Below are 20852 nucleotides of genomic sequence, written 5' to 3'. Positions count from 1 at the left end.
CCAGAAATGAGACAGAAGAAAAAGAAATTAAGGAGTCCATCCCATTTACAACTGCACTAAAAACCATAAGATACCTAGGAATAAACCTAAGCAAAAAGGCAAAGGATCTGCACTCTGAAAACCACAGAATACTAATTAAAGAAATCGAGGAAGAATACTCATGAAAGAAATGAAAAAACATCCCATTCTCATGGGTTGGAAGAACAGATATTGTTAAAATGTCTATGCTACTTAGAGAAATCTACAAGTTCAATGCAATCCCTTTCAAAATGCCATCAACTTTTTTCCAGAGAGCTTCAACAAATAATCCTAAAATTTATATGGAATGAGAAAAGACCCAGAATAGCCAAAGGAATGCTGAAAAAAGAAAACCCAAACTGGTGACCTCACAATTCCAGACTTCAAAATTATGATAAAGCTGTACTCATCAAGACAGTATGGTACTGGCACAAAAACAGACATATAGATCAATGGAACAGAATAGAGAACCCAGAAATGAACCCTCAGCTCTGTAGTCAACAAACCTTCAACAAAGCTGGAAAGAATATTCAATGGGGAAAAAAACCTCTTCAACAAACGGTGTTGGGAAAATTGGACAGCCAAATGCAGAAAAATGAAAATGGGCCATTTCCTTATGACATACACAAGAAGGGACTCAAATGGATGAAAGAGTTAAATATGAGGCAGGAATCCATCAAAATCCTAGAGGAGAACACAGGCAGCAATGTCTGTGACCTTGGCCACAGCAATTTCTTGCTAAATATGTCTCCAAAGATAAGGGAAACAAAGACAAAAATGAACTTTTGGGACTGCATCAAGATAAAAAGCTTTTGCACAATAAAGGAAACAGTTGACAAAACCAACAGACAACAGACAGAATGGGAGAAGATATTTGCAAATGTCTTATCAGATAAAGGGCTAATATCCAAAATCTGTAAAGAATTTATCAAACTCAACATCCAAAGAATACATAATCCAATCAAAACATGGACAGAAGTCATGAACAGATATTTCTCCAAAGAAGACATCCAAATGGCCAACAGACACATGAAAAAATGCTCAACATCACTCAGGATCAGGGAAATACAAATCAAAACCACAATGAGATACCACCTCACACCCAGCCAAAATGGCTAAAATTAACAAGTCAGAAAATAATAGATGTTGGTGAGGATGCAGAGGAAGGGGAATCCTCCTAGTCTGTGGCTATGCAGAGTGCAGCCACTCTGGAAAACAATATGGAGGTTCTTAAGAAAGTTGAAAATAGAGCTACCCTAAGACCCAGCAATTGCACTACTGGTTATTTACCCTAAAAATCAAATGTAGTGATCTGAAGGGGCATCTATACCCCAATGGCTATAGCAGCAATGTCCACAATAGCCAAATGAGGGAAAGAGTGCTGCTGTCCTTGACTGATGAATGGATAAAGAATATTTTGTGTGTGTGTACACTCCATAAATGGAATATTACACAGTCATCAAAAATAAAATCTTTCCATTTGCAAAACTGCAGATGGAAATAGAGAGTATATGCTAAGCAAATACAGTCAGAGAAAGACAATTATCTAATGATTTCAGTAATACGGAGAATTTAAGAAACAAAACAGAGGATCATAGGGGAAGAGTATTAAAAAAATAAATAAGATGAAGCCAGAGACAAATCATTAGAGACTTATAGGAAAACAAACTGCTATAGGAAAAAAACTGAGGGTTGCTGGAAGGGAGCAGAGTGGAAGAATGGTATAACTGGGTGATGGACATTAAGGAGGGCATGTAATGTAATGAGCATTAATTATTATATAAGACTGATGAATCATAGACCCATATCTCTGAAACCAATAATACATTGTACATTAATAATTTTTTCTGGAAGGTACACTACAGAAAACAATTAATTAATTAATTAATTAAAAAAAGAAATATATGAGAGTTTCAGTTGTCTAACATCCTCTGAAATATTTACCATGTCATTATTTGCAATTTTAGTAATGCCTTTGAGAGGGTACTAGGTTTTCATTCATATTTCCCTGATGACTAATGGGACTAAGCAAATTCTTGTGTGTATATTGGCTATTTCTGTATATTCGTTGTGAGATACCTGTCCAAGATTTTTTGCCATTCTTCTTCATATTATTCTTACTACTATTATTGTTACCTTATTGATTAGTAAAAGTTAATTATATATTACAGATTCATATCTGCCATATCTATATTGAGCTACATCTATCTATGTCATCTATCTTATCTATCTGATAAACACACAGATATATGGGAGTTTCATTAAATTTCAATTTATATTTTTTTAAGTTTAATATTTTATATATCCTCATAAATACTTTGCTATTTTAAGTTTGCAGAAATATTTTATATTATCTTTTTTCTGTGAAACTTAAAAATAGGGAGTTCTTTTTTTTTTTTCTCAAGATTGTTTGGCTTTTCTAGGTTCCTTACTGTATTATGTAGATATTTGAATGAATTTATTAATATTTTCAAAAATTTGGGGGTATTAACTAGATTTGCATTGACTCATTAGATTGATTTAGGTAGTATTGACATCTTAACAATTTTATTCTTCCGTTTCATGAAGTTGACATATCTACAGCATTTAGTTGGATCTTATTTTAATTTCTCTCAGCAAAGTTTTCTAGCTTTATGTGAAGAGCTCTTGAAAGTTTTTTTTGTTAAATTTAATACTCTTTTTGGTGCTTCTCTAAGTATAATTGTTGGCTCCTTTTTAACTAAAAGTCTATAACTTACTTGAAGCTCTAGAGCTATAGACAACCACTTCCACCTCCTTGGTAAGACTATGTCATGAATAACTACCTGAAGAAACAGAAAAACTACAAGGTGTTCTTTGTTGTTGTTTTGTTTTGTTTTTCCCAGAACATGCTCCGTCTGAATCAAATTGTGATTCTTACCATAAAGGATATGAGAGTAATGTGTACTAGTTAGATGATTTTCATGGTGTGCTATACCATCTCTCAATGTCACCTTCAATTCCTATTTCCTTCTCAAGGCCACTCCATTGGAATTAATTTTCCACCATCTTTCCACTCCTATGACACTATTATAACACCAACATTTTTTTAAAAGATTTATTTATTTATTTGAGAGAGAGAGAGAAAGAGCAGTGGGGTAGGAGGGCAGAGGGAGAGGGAGAGAGAGAAAATCTCAGATTCCCAGCTGAGCCTGACACATGGCTCTATCCCATAACCTTGAGATCATGACCTGAGCAAAAGTCAAGAGTTGGACACTTAACCCACTGAACCACCCAGGCATCCCACAACACTAAAATTTTTTGCAGAAATGCTTTACTATTTCTCTTTAAAAGAAAGTCATCTAATTGTAATAAATATTTTAATTCATTCAATATCTACAATCTAGTTGTTTATCATCTAATAAGTATTTATAGATACAAATTGAATTCACTTATTATATCTATTCACTTATTATATCTGTTAATATTAGTACCTCTACATTATAATTATTTTGATCATATGGGTCAAGTAAATAATTTATTTCTCATTAACTTGCATCAGAGCTTATCAGATCCTGGCCATGATCTTATGTTCAAGTACTTTTTGTCATATATTTTAATTTACAAGTGGATTTTCTAACCAAATCATAACACATTGACTCTGGTCTCAGCCATGTGACTTGTTTTGGCTGACAGGATAAGAATAAATTTAATTCAAGAAGAGTCTTTAAAAAACAAACAAACAAATAAAACCCAAAACTTCAGACTTTCTTCCCTTGTTCATCTTCCTTTTCTGTGAGAACATCCTCAGATTAGCCTACTGGGGAAATATGAGAAACCTTAGCAGAGCTAAATTTCCCCAGATGAGGCCATTGTATACCAGCCAAACTCTAACCAACTTTCTAGTTTATCACAGATGCATAAGCAAACCCAGATAAGATTAATGAAACCTGCCTTAGATCATTAGAACAGTAGTTGTCTTAAACCATTTGCTTTTGGAATATCCTATCATCTAGCATTAATGGTGTGAGAGGTAACTGATACAATTAGAGGCAAATAATCCACGGGCTAGCTCTGGGTTGTGGATTACACTTCGAGTAGCACTGCTCCAAACAATCCAAATATGTTATTTTCCCTTGTCTGTCCCAAAACCATGTCTTCTACATTTTTTCTCTTTTCCTTCACAGCATTAATTAAAATCTCTAATAGTCTATATAATTAATTATCCTATTAGCTTTTATTTCTAACTCCCCTTATTCAAGTCTCTATGTAAATTTCATGAGGCAAAATCTTCATTATGCTTATAAAGGTACCCCAAGCACCTAAAAAAGAGCCCAACACAAAAAAAAATGCACAATAGTTATTTATTGAATTAATGAATATTTTCTTAAAACAAAAACATAAAGAATGTAGAATGAGTAAATAACATGCAAGCAGTTAGATTGTACAAAATATTTAGCTGTCAAGAGGCTTTTATGACAGAGCTTTAATGGATAAACTAGCAATTTATAATTCCTTGATATATCTGTAAAGTGAATATTCTGTGGCAAAGACAGATAACAAGGTGAGGAGAAATTCTACAACAAATAATCTTGGTCTTTTTACTAAGATTACACGTAATCTCTTAACAAAATTTTGAGGGCAAACATGAAAAAAATTAAGTCAAATATACCTAAGATTCTGTGTGTGTGTTTGTGTGTGTGTGTGTGTGTGTGTACAACAATATTAATGATTTTAAAATTTTGCTTAAAAATTGCCAAATCATCCTTTCAAAATAGAAAAAATAACAACAGAATATAGGAATGAACTACTATTTTGTGAGAATTAGGTATATTAAATGTAAAAATGTACACTGATAACAGGAAACAAATACTTATCTTTGTTTAAGGAAATCATGAGATTCTGAGCTAGCACAAGTTAACACTGAGAAGGAGTCATGGCATCTTTAATACAAAATATATGTACTATGTGATATAGAAATTTTTATTAGCTTTTACAGAATTTTTTTATAGCTAGTGACGGCTATTTGGACATTTTCCCGAGTTTTTATAGCTTGAATTGGGAGCAATTCACATAAACCAATGTTAATAAACATCAGAAAGCTCCATAGCAGCCTTGTAGTTTTGCTAGATAAATTCTCAGTTTCAAAAATAAGATTAAGAAAAAACAATTTAACTGTATTCAAAATTTTTATTTATTTAAAAACTTTATAAATGTATAATTTCTGCTATTTTATTTTTTTGGTTGGTGAAACCAATATTTAAAACAAAGAAAATTTTAAAAAGTGAAAAAAGACTTTATTTGCAACATGATTTAAATACATTATCTATGAAAATAAAATTAATAAAACAAAATTAATGACACATAATGGAATTTTATTTACTTTAAATAAATACACATATATGTATGATAGACATAGAAATAGATATAATGGGATGTATACATCAAAAGACAGAAGATAGATAGATAGATAATAAATGGAATATAATAGTAAAATAGACATGAATGGCTTATCATTACTCATGACTCAGATATCTTAAAAATCATACTTCTAAAACAACTTTAAACAATAAATTTAAAAGCTTAAATGATATGAATAACCTTCTATACAATGTCAAAATTACTCAAGAACAATAACAAATGGATAAAGCAATAATTACTTTCAAATTGAATTTCTAATCAGATTCAACTTTTACTATGCCTATTCCAAATAATCCAAGCCCAGAGAGTTTTATCATTACGTGTTAATAAAGCCATTAAAATATTTCAATATTATGCAGGTTAAGAGGCAGAAAAATAGGAAAAGTTGATTGATTTTTTTTTACAAAGAAAATGAGACCAAAAAAAAAAAAAAAAAAAATGAAACCATTATTTACAAACCAGAAAATAATTAAAATAATGCTCACTTACGAATATAGATAAAAATATCTCAAATAATCTATGTGGAGTTGAATTTAGCAGTGTGTATATATACATATACAGAAAGGGAATCAAGTAATTCAAGGATGGCTTGTAACATATTAATAGAAAATAAAAAAGAATAATATAACTGAGTCGATATATGTCAATAATATTTAATTAAATTGAATTTTCCATCATAAAAATAAATGTCACTTGGCAGTATAGTGAATCTATCAAAGCCTACCTAAAACACATTAATATTCCCACTGAAGTCAGGAAAAAGACCAAAAAAGTTCCCTAGAATTGTTCTGATTAAATGTTATACTACGAGATTGTAGTTAATCCATTCAGACAAAATGAATGCATAGTTGAATAAGTGGTATATGAACCAAAGGAGTCAAAATTGTCCTTTTTGAGAATATATTTTTTAACATAAAAACTTAAGTGAATACATAGAGTTTAGTAATTAATAAGATAAAATTTTATTTTTACATGGTTAAAGATCAACCTAAAATAATTAATGGTGTTACACAATTTTAACAACAAAGATTATTCACAGGGGCAAAAGATTCATGAAATTCCTAATATTCTGATTGGGTAATGACTATTCACAGTTCACACCAACTTTATCATGGAGGACATGAGTCGTCAGCCATTTTGGTTGTTGCACATGAATACATCTTGGAGAAAAACAGGCAGTAAAAGGTTGGAGTGGAAGTAGTATATTTAACAAGTTCACCATAGAAGCTCTTTTCTTTCTTTCTTTCTTTTTAAAGATTTTATTTATTTATTTGACAGAGAGAGAGATGGAACACAAGTGGGAGGAGTAGGAGAGGGAGAAGCAACTTCCCCCTGAGCAGAGAGCCAGATGCAGGCCTCACTCCCAGGACCTTAGGATCATGACCTGAGCCTAAGGCAGATGCTTAAAGACTAAGCCACACATGGACCCCCAGAAGCTCATTTCAACACTCTAGAAGCAGTCAAAAAAAATTTTTAAGCTAGCCATATACTAATCCCTACCATCTGAATGTCAGCATGGGCCAAAAATAATTATTGAGTATTTGTTCAGTGGTAAGTGATATTCTAAAGCAATTTATATTTATTACTTTATTTAATCATTACAACAACATTATGAGTAGACACATTTTACTATTTCTACTTTATAAATGAGCAACCTATTGTTCAATAATGTTAAATTTTTCAAGGTGAAACATAAGGGAAAGAATTTAGGATTTGGACACAAACTTTCTAAATAGAGCCATAGGTCAATAGAGTCTTTACTTTTATCATCTCAATATAAAGCTAAAATTAAATTTAAATGTGAATAAAAATTCTGTGAAGAAAATTACAGTACTTTATCTGAATATATTTTTAATTAATAAAATGTGATCATTATTATGGAATGTCAATCTTCATCTTGTAAGAATTTTAGTCAAATGTATAATACAAATTCAAACTTAATGGAAACTCATACAACTTTTAAAAGCCACATGAAAGAACAAAAGAGAAAAATAGCCCAGATATCTTAAGAGATGGAGGAAAAGATGGTAGATCCATCAAAGAATACTGAAAGGATGAAGCATTCAAGTCCAGTAATACTAACAGAGACCCATACTTCAACCATTGGAAATAAATACATTAAAACAGAATTACACACATATGGACACTTAAATTTTTCCAAGCAGCATTATGAATCAGAAGGTGAGTTTGGACTACTCACTAAATCATTAAGTTGTGCTGAAACAACTAGTCATCCATATACAAGTAAATACATAAATTAGCTCCATACTTCACATCAAACTTGATTATTGTAGGTATGATGAAGAATTAAAAAGGAAAACTAAATTAGAAGAAAATGTGTACAAATATCTTTTGATTACAAAACAGGCAAGGATTTCTTAGGCACATCATAAATAACCCAAAAAACATAATATATATAAAAATATATTTGTAATAAAAATTAAATTATTCTGCATAACAAAAGATGCCACAAACAAAATTACAAGACAAGAAAATTTCAGAGCAGCTGTTTGAAATGCTTACTACCAAAAAAATATTACTCAGAATATGGAAGCTCCTTTAAAAATTAGAAAAAAAAGGGCACCTGGGTGGCTCAGTCGGTTAAGCCACTGCCTTCAACTTGGGTCATGATCCCGGTGTCCTGGATTGAGCCCCGCATTGGGCTCTCTGCTCAACAGGGAGCCTGCTTCCCCCTGCCTCACTGCCTGCTTGTGATCTCTCTCTCTGTCAAATAAATAAATAAAATTTTAAAAAATTAGGAAAATAATAAAATGGACCAAAACATAGAGCTGATTTAGAGGTATTTCTTGGAAGAAAAAGTGTAATGTAAATAAAACAATAACATGATGGTCTACTTCACCAGAAATCAGAGAAAGATAAATTAAAAAAGCAACAAATTGCCATTTAACATGTTATATAAACAAAATTAAAATCTGATCATAAAAGGAAGATAAGAAACAGAAGGATCTTATACTGCTGTAAGCTGGTATAGCCATTTTAAACAACAATCTGAGAAAGACTAAAAGTGTTTAAGGAGAAAAAGCAAGTACAGGGAAGAAAAAAAATGATATATGCACCCTTACACTATCTCTACAGTATTGAAAAGTATGTAAGAAAGTACTATACATTGGGTGGATGCAGAAATATGTATTAAACTTAAGAAAACATACACAGGGGGCGCCTGGGTGGCTCAGTGGGTTAAAGCCTCTGCCTTCAGCTCAGGTCATGATCCCAGGGTCCTGGGATCGAGCCCCACATTGGGCTTTCTGCTCAGCAGGGAGCCTGCTTCTCCCTCTCCCTCTGCCTGCCTCTCTGCCTACTTGTGATCTCTGTCTGTCAAATAAATAAATAAAATATTTTTTAAAAAGTAAAAAGAAAAAAGAAAACATACACAGAAGGATAAGCATGAAATTAATGTTGGTATTTTGCACTGAAGCAGGATGGAGGTAAATGCCTTTGGGCAGGGCTATCTATCTGTCAGGCTCCAACACCACTTATAACACATGACATGAAGATGGAAGTCAACAGAAGAGAGTAAATTTGTTATCTTGATCTATATACATAGATTCTTGTTAAATATTTAAATACATTTTTAAAGTAGCTATTATTTTATTGATTCAACAAAAATTATTGAGGCCCCAAATTGTCCCAGTTGTGTTTTAGGTTTTGGGGACATAGGAATAAACAAAGCAGCCAAACACGCTTGCCACATGGTGCAGGCAAGTAGGAACAAGAGGGTGAGGAAGAGTAAGCAGACAGACTAAAAAAATTAACAAATATATGGTGTAAGTGAAAAGAAAATATAAAGCAGAGATAAGGAGATAGGAGAAATGGAGAATATTATAGATAGACTGTTCAGAGAAGGTCTTTGTGGTAAAAATTACATTTTTCATAAGTGAGGAAAGGAACCAGAGGCAGGTTTGGGGGTCATAGTTTAAATAAAGAGAACTGCAATCACAGCAGTCCTGAAGAGGGTATGTTTGGCATGTTCAAGGAACCAAAACTCAAAAAAGGCCAGTGTGGTTGAAAAGATTACATGTCACGTTTTATAAATGTAAAAATGTACTATTAGTGAACAAATAAACACATTTTAGTTACCATAAAATAATAAATAATAGGAACATAAAATACACACCTTAATACAACCACAAGAATTTTCATTTTTTGAACATTTTGGTATTTTATTTCCCCCAAAACTAAATAAGAAGTATTTTAACGTGTTTTTACTGTATTTTTATGTGATATATAAGCTAGAAAAAAATCACAGAAATTAACTGTTTAAACTTAGTATCTCAGCTCTCCATCCAAATTTTCCATCAAAAATACAACTAATGGGTACTGAAAATCTAATGAAAATTCATCAAAAATCAGTTTGCGTGCATGTATTTTAATGAAACCAAATGGTGCTGAATATGCTTCTTTTTTCCTTGTAAATGTATTCAAGTTCATATTTGTGCTGCAGAATTTGAAGTGTGCTTCAAGCACATTCAGAAGCGTCAAGAATGGTGTATAGGCAAGACTGACATTGAGGTGTAAACAAACACCTTAGGGATTTGGAAAGTTCGGGATTTGGAAACTTACAAATTTTGAAGCAAGTCAAAACTATAATTTGAGCATTGAGAAACAAAGATGGTACAGAATAAAACAGAAGATTGAAATCCTAAAGGGACACAACAATAGCAATAGTACATCAAACTATCTTACAGACAAAACCAAATTAGTATGAGGCCAATGCAGACAACTTTCTTGCCCTTAAATATTCTTTCTCTATCTAACAAAAGATGAAAGAAAAGAGGAAAGAAATAAAGGGAGGGAGGGAAGGAAACAGGGAAGGAGAGAACCAGATGAAGATCTTTATCAGAAACAAGGGAATATCTTAAAATATTTATATATATAGGAAACAGAATGGTTTTGAACCATATTTGCATCTGTTGTGTGTATCCTATTTCCTTTGATGAATCATGGAACAAAGTCCATGATGTTAGATCTTTATTTGATCTAAGTGTATTGTATTCTCCTGGCTGTCTTGTCAAATTAGTACAAATTTTGCAGCAAATTATCACAAACAGATATTTAGTGCCTCACAGTTCTAGAGGCCAGACATCCAAAATCAGTATCACTGGGCCAAAATCAAGGTACCTCTAGTGTCCCACTCCTTCTGAAGACTCTCGGGGAGAATCCATTTCCTGCCTCCTCCAGGTTTAGTTGGCTGCATGCAATCTTGACTTCTGGATGCACCAATCCAATTTCTATCAGTTCATTTTCAACTTACCTTCTTCTCTTCTGTCTGTCTAATGTTCCTCTGCCTATCTTAGGCCATTCTGATTGCAGTTAGGGCCTGGGTTAGTTAGGATAGTTAGGATAATATAGGATAATCTTTCCAACTCAAGATCCCTACTTTAATCTATTCAAATCGGTTTTTTTTCCTTATAAGGTGATATTTATAGGTATCAGAGATTGGGAACTGATATCTATGTGGGGCCATAATTCTGCTTACAACAAGTGAGAAGAAACTTTCCTGAACTAATAAAACAAGATAAAAACAGGTACAAAATATTTCAAATGGAAATTGAGAAGAAAAATCTTGAATCTTGTAAATACGAGTACAGAAGAAGGCTGGTTCCAAGACTAGGTGATTCAGAAGGTATAGTTTCATCAGAGCTGCAAATCTATGTGGAGGTGGTGCTCTCCACTCTGCTTTACCAAGTGAGACAACTTAATCTCATGCTTCCTTCCTCATTGAAAGAAAACAAACAAGGGGAAAAACAAATATGCTGTAAGAATTCCCAACCGCATAGCATAACCATGCCAGTCACCTCAATCTCTTTGGGTTAAATTGGGAAATATACCCAAACCAGTATAAAACACCCTGATCAATAAGAACTTGACTTAAGTCATTTGGACTTTCACAGTGATCAGAAGTAGATGAATCATACCTATACCGCAGACAAAAAAATAGAAGAGTTTAATTTGACTCAGTGTAAAACCCATATGTTCTCGGTAGGAGAAGGGAAAAATGAATGCTAGGGTATCAACCACGAGACTAACTCAGTAATCACTAAACTACCAAGCTTTAGTTTCCTCTTCTGTGGTTTGGGATATTAAGTAGTTGCCCCATCCTCATTGGTCATCTGTCAGGGCATTAATACTGTCTCAACAGAGGACAACCATTCCTCAAACTAACTGATGAAGGTTGTTAAATCAACTGATAAGAAACTCATTTTATATACAGTTAACACAGGTAATATTGTTTATTATATGGTCCTATTCAATATTAATAAATATCTGTAGTTAAGTGCATTTATCTAAGAAATTACTGAAATCTTGTCCAGTTGACCAGTTCACTTGGAATAACTTATAGCTACCCCAATAGGTAGCTTTTGGAAATTTATGATTAATTTAGTCAGACAACCTTCTAGGGGTATCTTTGAGCTATGTGTAAGGATATAATTACCCTTCCTCTTGATTTCAGAAGCGGTATTCAACAAATCCCGTGCCTTTCATATTTGTGCTACAGAATCTGAAGTGTGCCTCAAGTCATTTTCAAAGGTATAGAGAATGATACACGTAGAATGATATAAAGATGTAAACACAGAGACTCCTTGTTTAATCAATTGGGACAGTTAAAAATGATTATTAAACTTTATTTTTGAATAAAAAATTTAAATACTTGCACATTTTTTCTTAAATATAAACTGGAGATATTAGTATATTATTATAAAATTTCAAATGGAATAATATTAACTCACTGAAAAACATGTTGAATGCCTACTGTGTGCTGCACAAGGTGCTAAATTCTGGAGAGACCACAGGTTTTCTACTTTGGGGATAGATCACTATCCCCAAATGGATAGATAGCTCAAATGGTTATTAGCTCAAATGGTTATATCTCTCTATTTCAAATGTTCATTAATATAAGCAATTAAATATGAAACTATAGGAAACAATAATCATTGGAATGGAAATGAGGATTTTAACATATTTATCATTACCCAAGCATTGGGAAGATTTAAACAAACTGAGGGAGGACCCAAAGTTAATTCATTCGATCTTCTTGTTGAAACAATATAGTTTCATGATAAGTAAGTAATAATAAATAACACTAATTACATTTTAAGTACGTAAACATATTAACTGATGCAACAGGTCCACATAGTTATAATATGGTCATCACTATTTTTCCAATGCAAAAACTGAGGCAGAGAAAGATTAAGGGATTTGCCAACAGTCATAAGACCAGTAGAGTTTAAACGTTAAATGCCAACTCAAAAGTTGAATCCTAAAGTCCTCACGCTCAGCCATTGTCTTTTGCTAAAGGAAGCAGAGTGGTTATGAGTGATATGGAAGTGATTACACTTAGGTAATTGTGGAAGCTGTTAAATAATTCTAATGAAGACTGTTACACCTGGGTATCCTACTGGGCTTGATGTCTCTGTCAGTCGGTAGAATTTCTTAGAAGGGATAAAAATTTGGATGTGAAGGAGGTGAGTGTGAGGACAAACTGGAACTCATGAGAACCACATGAATCTCTGCGTCACCAGCCAGAGTATGCAGGGGCAGCAGAAATGGCACCATTTACCTGGAGCTTCTCACGCTTCTGACTTAGAACTCAGGGAAGCTGAACAGGGATCTGCGAGAGCTAGGAAAGCTGAGGGGCCAGCTGCTGCCTCTGACTACAAGATAAGCCAGGAGTTCTTTGTCAATGTGTGCAAAGTACGAGAGTGCCTGGCACCCAGCATCAACCTTAAAAATGTGATGGCTCTATTTTGTCTCTGTCTTTTCAATTTCACATAAATATTTCCTATGGCCTATGCTAACCTTGAAGTATGCAAAAAAGAAACTTCTGAGAAATGTAATTCCATCTTAGCTAAATTGTAACAATATAAAATCACCATACTACCTATAATTAAGACAGCATCTGGGGCAAACCAAATTAAAATACTTAATTTAAAGAAATAAACAGAAAACTATTGGATATATTTGGAGCTTTTTCATTGGAATCCCTTCACCAGAGCATTAGAATTTTAAAGTCACTACCCTAGAAGACTTCAGGCAAGAATAGCCCACCCCCTCCTTGGAAATAAAAAAAGCCAGCTGACAGAATGACAACCCCTCCACTCTAGTAGAATTCTTCCACTATTTGCCAGGGTCCTACAATAAGACCAGAAATAGTCATGTAGTCATATCTGAATTTATACATTAGTCAAAAAAATTGATTAAGACAAAGTGACCTTATATTGAGCTGCTTTCCTAAACAGAAGATACTATGAAGAAAAAATTCCATAGCACTGAGATCTAAAATCATAGAACTTGTATTTTAAAAGTTGACCAGGCTTCTGTTTTAAATATAAAAGTACTAGTCTAACGTTACCAAGAACATTCTGGAAAACAAAACTTACCATCAGTTTTGTAGCAAGTTGATCTCTCTTTATTTTGACCAATTTTATTATTTTTTATTTTTTTATTTTTTTAAAGATTTTATTTATTTACTTGAGAGAGAGACAGTGAGAGAGATCATGAACGAGGAGAAGGTCAGAGAGAGAAGCAGACTCCCCATGGAGCTGGGAGCCCGATGCGGGACTCGATCCCGGGATTCCAGGATCATGACCTGAGCCGAAGGCAGTAGTCCAACCAACTGAGCCACCCAGGCGTCCCAATTTTGACCAATTTTAAATGAAACATTCCAGAAATGCAAAAGAATCAAAGACAGAAGAAGATTTGAAATGCAGATTGTACAAACGGGAGATCTCAGGGAACATTAGAAGGGTCTTGCTACGTATAAAACTATGGCAGTACAACTAAAATGGTCACTTTCTCCCAGAAACACTTACTTCACTGTTTTTCCAGTTTTCTCAAAATCTACTCACTTTCTTTTAGCCTATGCTTGTTGCCAGACCCAAAGCTAAAATCAATGTTTTAGACTTTTGTTGTTATAACACCACAATTCTATGTATTAAGTGTCAGTTACATATTGATGAATTACAAACTACCACAATATTTACTGGCTTAAAATAATAAAGGTTTATCTTCTTCTACATTTTTTTGGATTGTCAGCCAAACTCAGCTGGGTCATTCTGTTCAACATGCTGCTGGCTGGGTCAACCATAGGCTCATATTCATCTGGGAATCACATACGGTTGGCTGCTGGCTGAAGTACCTTAGTTCTACTCCAGTTATCTCTGCAACAGAATAACCTAGAATTCTTTATGTATCAGAAATCTAAGAGAGTGAAAAGAGAAACTATCAGTCTTCTTAAATGCTCACGGTCTATCACTTTCATCATATTTTACTGATTAGAAAATTCACAAGTCCAGCTCAGGTTCAAGGAAAGGTAAGGTAGACTCATTTTCCTGAAAGGAGAAGCAGCATGTACCTACAGCAATGGGAAAACCAGCTGGGAAGCATGTGTATAGATTGGAATCAACACTTTTTTTTTTCCTAAAGGACCAGCTGTAAATATATAAGGCTTACAAGCATCTGCTTTCTGTCACTTTCAACTACTTAATTCTGCTGTTTTGACATAAAGTCAGTTGTAAATAATACATAGAAGAATGGGTGTAGATGTTTCAATAAAGTTTGTTCACAAAAACAGGTAGTGTGTCATGCATATCTTTCAAAAGTCATGAAGAATCAGGTAAATATGACAAAGGAAATTAAAGTCCAATAAAATGGAGATCTATAAACTGTCTGACAAAGAATTCAGAATAATCTTCTTCAAGAAATAATGAATTAAAAGAACACACAGACAACTAAACAAAAGTAGGAAAACAATGCATGAACTGAATGGGAAGTTTAACAATAACAAAAAAATGAGAAGTTTAACAAAAACAAAAAAAGTAGAAATAATAAAAAACAAACAGAAACCCTAGAATTGAAGAATTCAATGACTGAAGACCTACACTAAGAGCTTCACTAACATACTTGATAAAGCTGAATAAACTATAACTGAAAAACAAGTCATTTGACATTAAGTTGGTGAAGCAAAACAGAAAAAAAAAAAAAAATTAAAAATGTAAACAAATCCTATAGGACTTAGAGGACACAAATAAAAGAGACATTATGGGAATCTCAAAAGGAGAAGAGAAAAAGGACAGAAAGTGTATTTAAAAAAATAATGGCTGAAAACTTCCCACACCTGGGGAGAAAATTAAACATCTAGATTATCGAGGCTCAACAGATCCCAAATAAGTTGAACCAAGAAAGGACTATACTGAGACATATTCTAATTAAATTGTCAAAGTCAAAAATAGGACAAATGCTAAGTGAAATATATCAGACAGAGAAAGACTAATATTGAATGATCTCACATATCTATGGAATCTAAAGAACTGAAGCTATAGATCAGTGAACAAATTAGTGGTTGCCAGAGTTAGGAGATGGCAAGTGGGGAAAATAGGGGAAGGTGAACAAATTTCCATTATAAGATGAGTAAGGTCCAAGGATGTAATGTAGTTGCTAAGAGAGATCTTCAAAGTTCTAGTAACAAGAAAAAAATAATTGCAACTACATGAAATGATGGATGTTAAAAAAACTTAACATGGTCCTCATTTTCAATGTATAAACATATCAAACCATTATGTTGTATCCTTTTAACTAATACAATGTCATATATCAATATAGCTTGGTAAAACTGGCGGAAGGAACCTATGAATCACGACCTTAGTAAATAGTTGTTTGAAGTCACTGTTTTGGAGAAGATATTAGGGGAAAGGATGTATTGAAGAGGAAAATACTAGAGACTTACTTTTCTATTAACAAATGATGAAAATTATTCTATTCTTTTAAGAGATAAATTCAGAGCCTTTATTTTTACAGTTTTTTTTTATTTTGATAACATATTATACTTTTAAAATTCAGAGAAGCTTTATCAGAGGGCATAAAATCTTGTGACTGCCTCAGAGTATAGGTGTATCTGTCTGTGTGTCTGTGTGTTTTGAGAATGTACAGCTTATTAAAGAAATGTACAAGAGCTATATATTTTTTTAATTTAAATATGGCCCTGGGAAAGAATTAAGAATAAAACAAAATCTTCTCAGTCTTCTGGGGATTCCAAATAATGTAATTTTTATTTAGTTTATTTCCCAAAAGCTATATTTTAAACAAGGGACTTAGTCTTGAATATTAAATATCTAATCTTTAAGTAATGCTCTCTTTTATTAAAATTGGAATCTCATATATTTCAAATACCTAGGTCTGCCATATGAGCAAGAACACAAAAAATATATATTGCCTTGTCTTCTGATTGTAATTTTTCTTATTTCTTTACTTATTGCTATTTTCTGGTCAGACTTCCTGCATTTTTACCTTTAGCCAGTTCCACTGCTGCAAGAGAAACTGCTCGTTTTTAAAATGTACCACCAACCAAACAACCCACAGATATAAGACAGTCCAGCTGAAATCAACTGAGCCCAGCCAGTTCTACCAGACTCCTACCCCAGGACTTAGGAGGCTATAATAGTAATTTTTAAAAATGTTTTTTAAGCCAGTAAATGTTAGATTTAAAAATGGAGGAAAAAAAAAACACTATAGCTAATTGATGCAACCTTATTAGATAGATCAACTAAGATTTTTGGTAAAGATTTAGTCACAAATAAACAAACTTCACCCTGTAAAGGTTTTTTACCAGCTTTCATAGTCTGTTAATGTTACCATAATCCACTAAGATTTTTTTTTTCTCTCCACTAAACATTACCTTTACAGGCTTCTACTCCTTACCTACCACACCTATCAGGTCCTAGTTTTTCTATGTTCAGTATATGTGCCATAAATTTTACCTCCCAGGAACTCCAATACTGCCACATGCCATATTTAATCTCTTGGAAATCTAGTCAAATTTTCCTTCCAGTCAATTTTTCGATCCAATCAATTTTTCCTATTATGAAAATATGTACTTAACATACATAACGTGACTACTGTTCATCACTCTCAATAACGCGACACTATTCAATGTCTTCCATCTCCTGCCTGCATAGTTGACATAGTCTGGCAGTGGTTTTCCAGGCTTCCACAAGTGACACTCTATATTCTGCTCATGGAACAGTGCCAAAAAAATTACACCTTTATACCATAAATCCAGTTGTTCCTGCTTTTCAAAAGTTCCATGGATTCAAGCACAGCAAATGCGAGCTATTTCCCACCTCATGCACAGCAGACACAAGCTAGAGATAACAACGGAAGCATCATCACAACAACAACAAAGGAATTGCAGTTCTTCAATTAGTAAGTGAAGCCCCAGCTACATTTTTTAACCAACCACACAGATATGGATATTAATTTAGATGTAGATTTTTTTCCCCTCTATAATTAGAGAACTCCCTAGGTTTATAATGAAGTATCCAAGTGATTATCTGGTGCACTCATATTGTAGTTGGAATATTGTTGGGGACCAAGAATGCCCTGTCCTCTTCAAGATCCTTCTAACTGGTCTAAGAGTCAAATTGACATGAAAGATTAACAGGACAAGATAGAATTTAATTTGTATCTACAGGGAATGGACACTTATATGAAAATTCCAGAGACAGTCAGCCAAGATGATGGACCTATGTCATCCCGGACTCAGGTGAAGGAGGTAAGGATCTGGGACTTCAAATGCGAGGAGGGCACTTCACAGGGTGAGATGCACGAGAGCCGAGATTTGGTAATTAGGTGTTTGCCCTGCCATACAGATGGGTCACTCAGATGAAATTTATCTCTGCTAATAACCCTTATGCTGGGAAAGATACCCACTCTGGGATTTAGATCTTCTGTGTAGTTCAAAGTTTGTCTTGAGGCCACAGGGTCCCAAGTGCCTTCTGCTCAAAATAACCTTCATGGCAGAGTGACCTATCTTGGGGTGGCCTGTCCTTGGCCCCTATAATAGTAAACTCATACCCAATTGGTGTGCGTGTGTGTCTGTGTATATGTATATACAGTATATATGTGTATATTCACTATACAATTTTCTTTTTATGTAGAAATACTATAATATAAAGCAGATTTATCTGGTTGATAGGAGGGAATTATATTGGAAGGGAAGAAAATCCTCCTTCCTCTCATACACCAGAAGTTTTGTTTTGTTTTGTTTTGTTTACGATTTTACTTATTTATTTGAGAGAGAGAGAGAGCACAAGTGGGGTGGGAGGAGGTGGCAGAGGGAGAGGGACAGGCAGACTCCCCTCTGAGCAGAGTCTAATGCAAGGCTGGATCCCAGGACCCTGAGATGATGCCTGAGCTAAAGACCAAGAGTCAGAAGCTCATCCGACTGAGCGAAGGTGCCCCTAGCCCTTACGGGTTCTGAGAAACACTTTTAGAAACCCACTAATCTAAAGTACAGTTAAGAAGCATTACATATGGTAAATTCATCCAGTAGGGGATAAAATTATCTACAGCATCTAACGCTCAGAAGAATTATCCAAGGTTTAAAGAAATTTTACGATCAATCAGTGCGGTATGCTCCCTCATTATTGCAGCTGAGAACAAGATATAATTCTTAAGGTTTGCCTTTTAAATTATTTTCAAATTCAAAATTGCTCCCCATGTTTACTTTGGCTGATTTTTATAAATACATTGGATTGGACTGTGGAGGCTGAAGAGAATGACATAAAATGGGATGTATCTTTGTCTTCTGTCTTAAAAACGGTTCTGGTTATTAACTTTTCTATAATATCTAGCCATTAGGAATATTTTAAAAGCTGTGTTTTTACAATCTCTTCCACATCACCTTCCAAATACAGTATTTTAGTACTAGGTTGAAAGAGGTACAATGTAACATGCCTGAATTAGCCCTATGGTGAGAGTTCTCTGATCATTTACAAATCTTGGCCCAGGGAGTTACAATTTAACAAGTGGAGTAGTAAATACAGAAGATACCTTTGAAAACTGAAATCCCTGTAGAGCAGAATTTGTAAGAATCTGAAGGAAATTTACATTTCAACACATTGTTCATTTCTACTTCCTACAGAGGACTCTCACAGAACAATTGCACTTTTTTAGAGTTCTCTGGTTTAGTTTGAGTCTGTGGCAAAAGTCCTGCTGCTAAGCCACATTACTAGAACATTTTGAAAGGACATTCACACAGACCAAAGTCACTTTGTTAAATAACACTCTTTACAGTATGCTGCGGTGGGAAAAAAATAAAAACTTTTGAGTTTAGCAAATCATGATTCAATACTTTCATAGATATCAGTTTTATTTATGTGGTTTATAAGATCCACTGGGAATTATTTTTTTCTTTCTCTAATAGGAAACACTGATAAATAATATCTGTCTATGCATATCAGTGGTGTGCTAAAAAGGCCCCGGGGAATTGCATATTACAGATATTGGTGAACCTTGTAAAATGCAGTCTTCAAGGTTAAATTTGTGGCAATCTCTAAAAAAAAAAAAAAAAAAAAAAAAAAAAAAACTGCATTATTTACTGAAATAGAGTATCACTTAGCATTAAAAAATCATGTCATTTCTTTATGGAAAAAAGAATACTTGAACACTGCAAAAATGTATTCTCTGTGGAAAGTCTAATGTATGCTAATTTGTAAGTAGCAATCATGATTTCCCTCCAAATTCAGTGATGTGTAAGTATAAATTTTCTCTCAATATGGTCAACATTCAAATTGTATTCTTTTACTATTTTTGTGTCTCAATTTCCTTGCCCATAAAACATATGATTTGCATTAGAGAAATTACCTATTTTAGAGCACCAACTAAATGAACTAAATCTATGAAATGTACTATAGCATAATCCTGCCACTTTAGGATAGTAGAGCTGGACGAGTACAAAGAAGGTAAACTAGCCTAAAACCCACCAATACAAAAATATGTTCTGCTTCCTGAACCTTATTTGGCTTCTATTTGATTCTTTTAAATGATACATAAATATCTGGGTCATAAGATATTTTACTACTTTCTTTGAATAACTGTAGGTTACTTCCAAAAGCCATTCTTATATTTAGGTGAAAATTTTTTCTCCCTTCTATGCATTTCTCTTAGAGCTCTAAAGAATTATCTAATTGCTCCAAATGAATGAAAAAAGTGTCCACAAAAAGAAATACACAAATATGTTCATAACAGCTCTGTTCATAACAGATAAAACCTGGAAATAACCCAAGTGTCCACAAACAGTAAGTAGATAAGCAATTTGAATAGTATTTATATAATGGGATACTATATAGCAATAAAAATAAGTGAACTATTCATGAATAGAATAATATGAATGAATCTCAAAAATATTATGTTGAACAAAAATAAACAGGTACATGAATGCATCCCTGTAGGTGAAGGGTAAGAACAGAAACTTTATGGTGACAGAAAGAAGAAAATGTTTGTATCAGGTACTGAGGAGAAAATGACTGAAAAGGGCACAAATAAAAATAAAATAAAATAAAATAAAATAATAAAAATGGGTTGTGGAAATGTATGTTTTACATTGAGTTTTGGTTACATGGGTGCAACCTATTGTCAAAACTTACCCAACCAAACAC

Source organism: Mustela putorius, unplaced genomic scaffold, assembly GCF_011764305.1.
Source record: "Mustela putorius furo isolate JIRA1106 unplaced genomic scaffold, ASM1176430v1.1 tig00000508_pilon_pilon_pilon, whole genome shotgun sequence".
In the NCBI taxonomy this organism is placed as follows: domain Eukaryota; kingdom Metazoa; phylum Chordata; class Mammalia; order Carnivora; family Mustelidae; genus Mustela; species Mustela putorius.
This window is presented reverse-complemented; position numbering follows the sequence as displayed.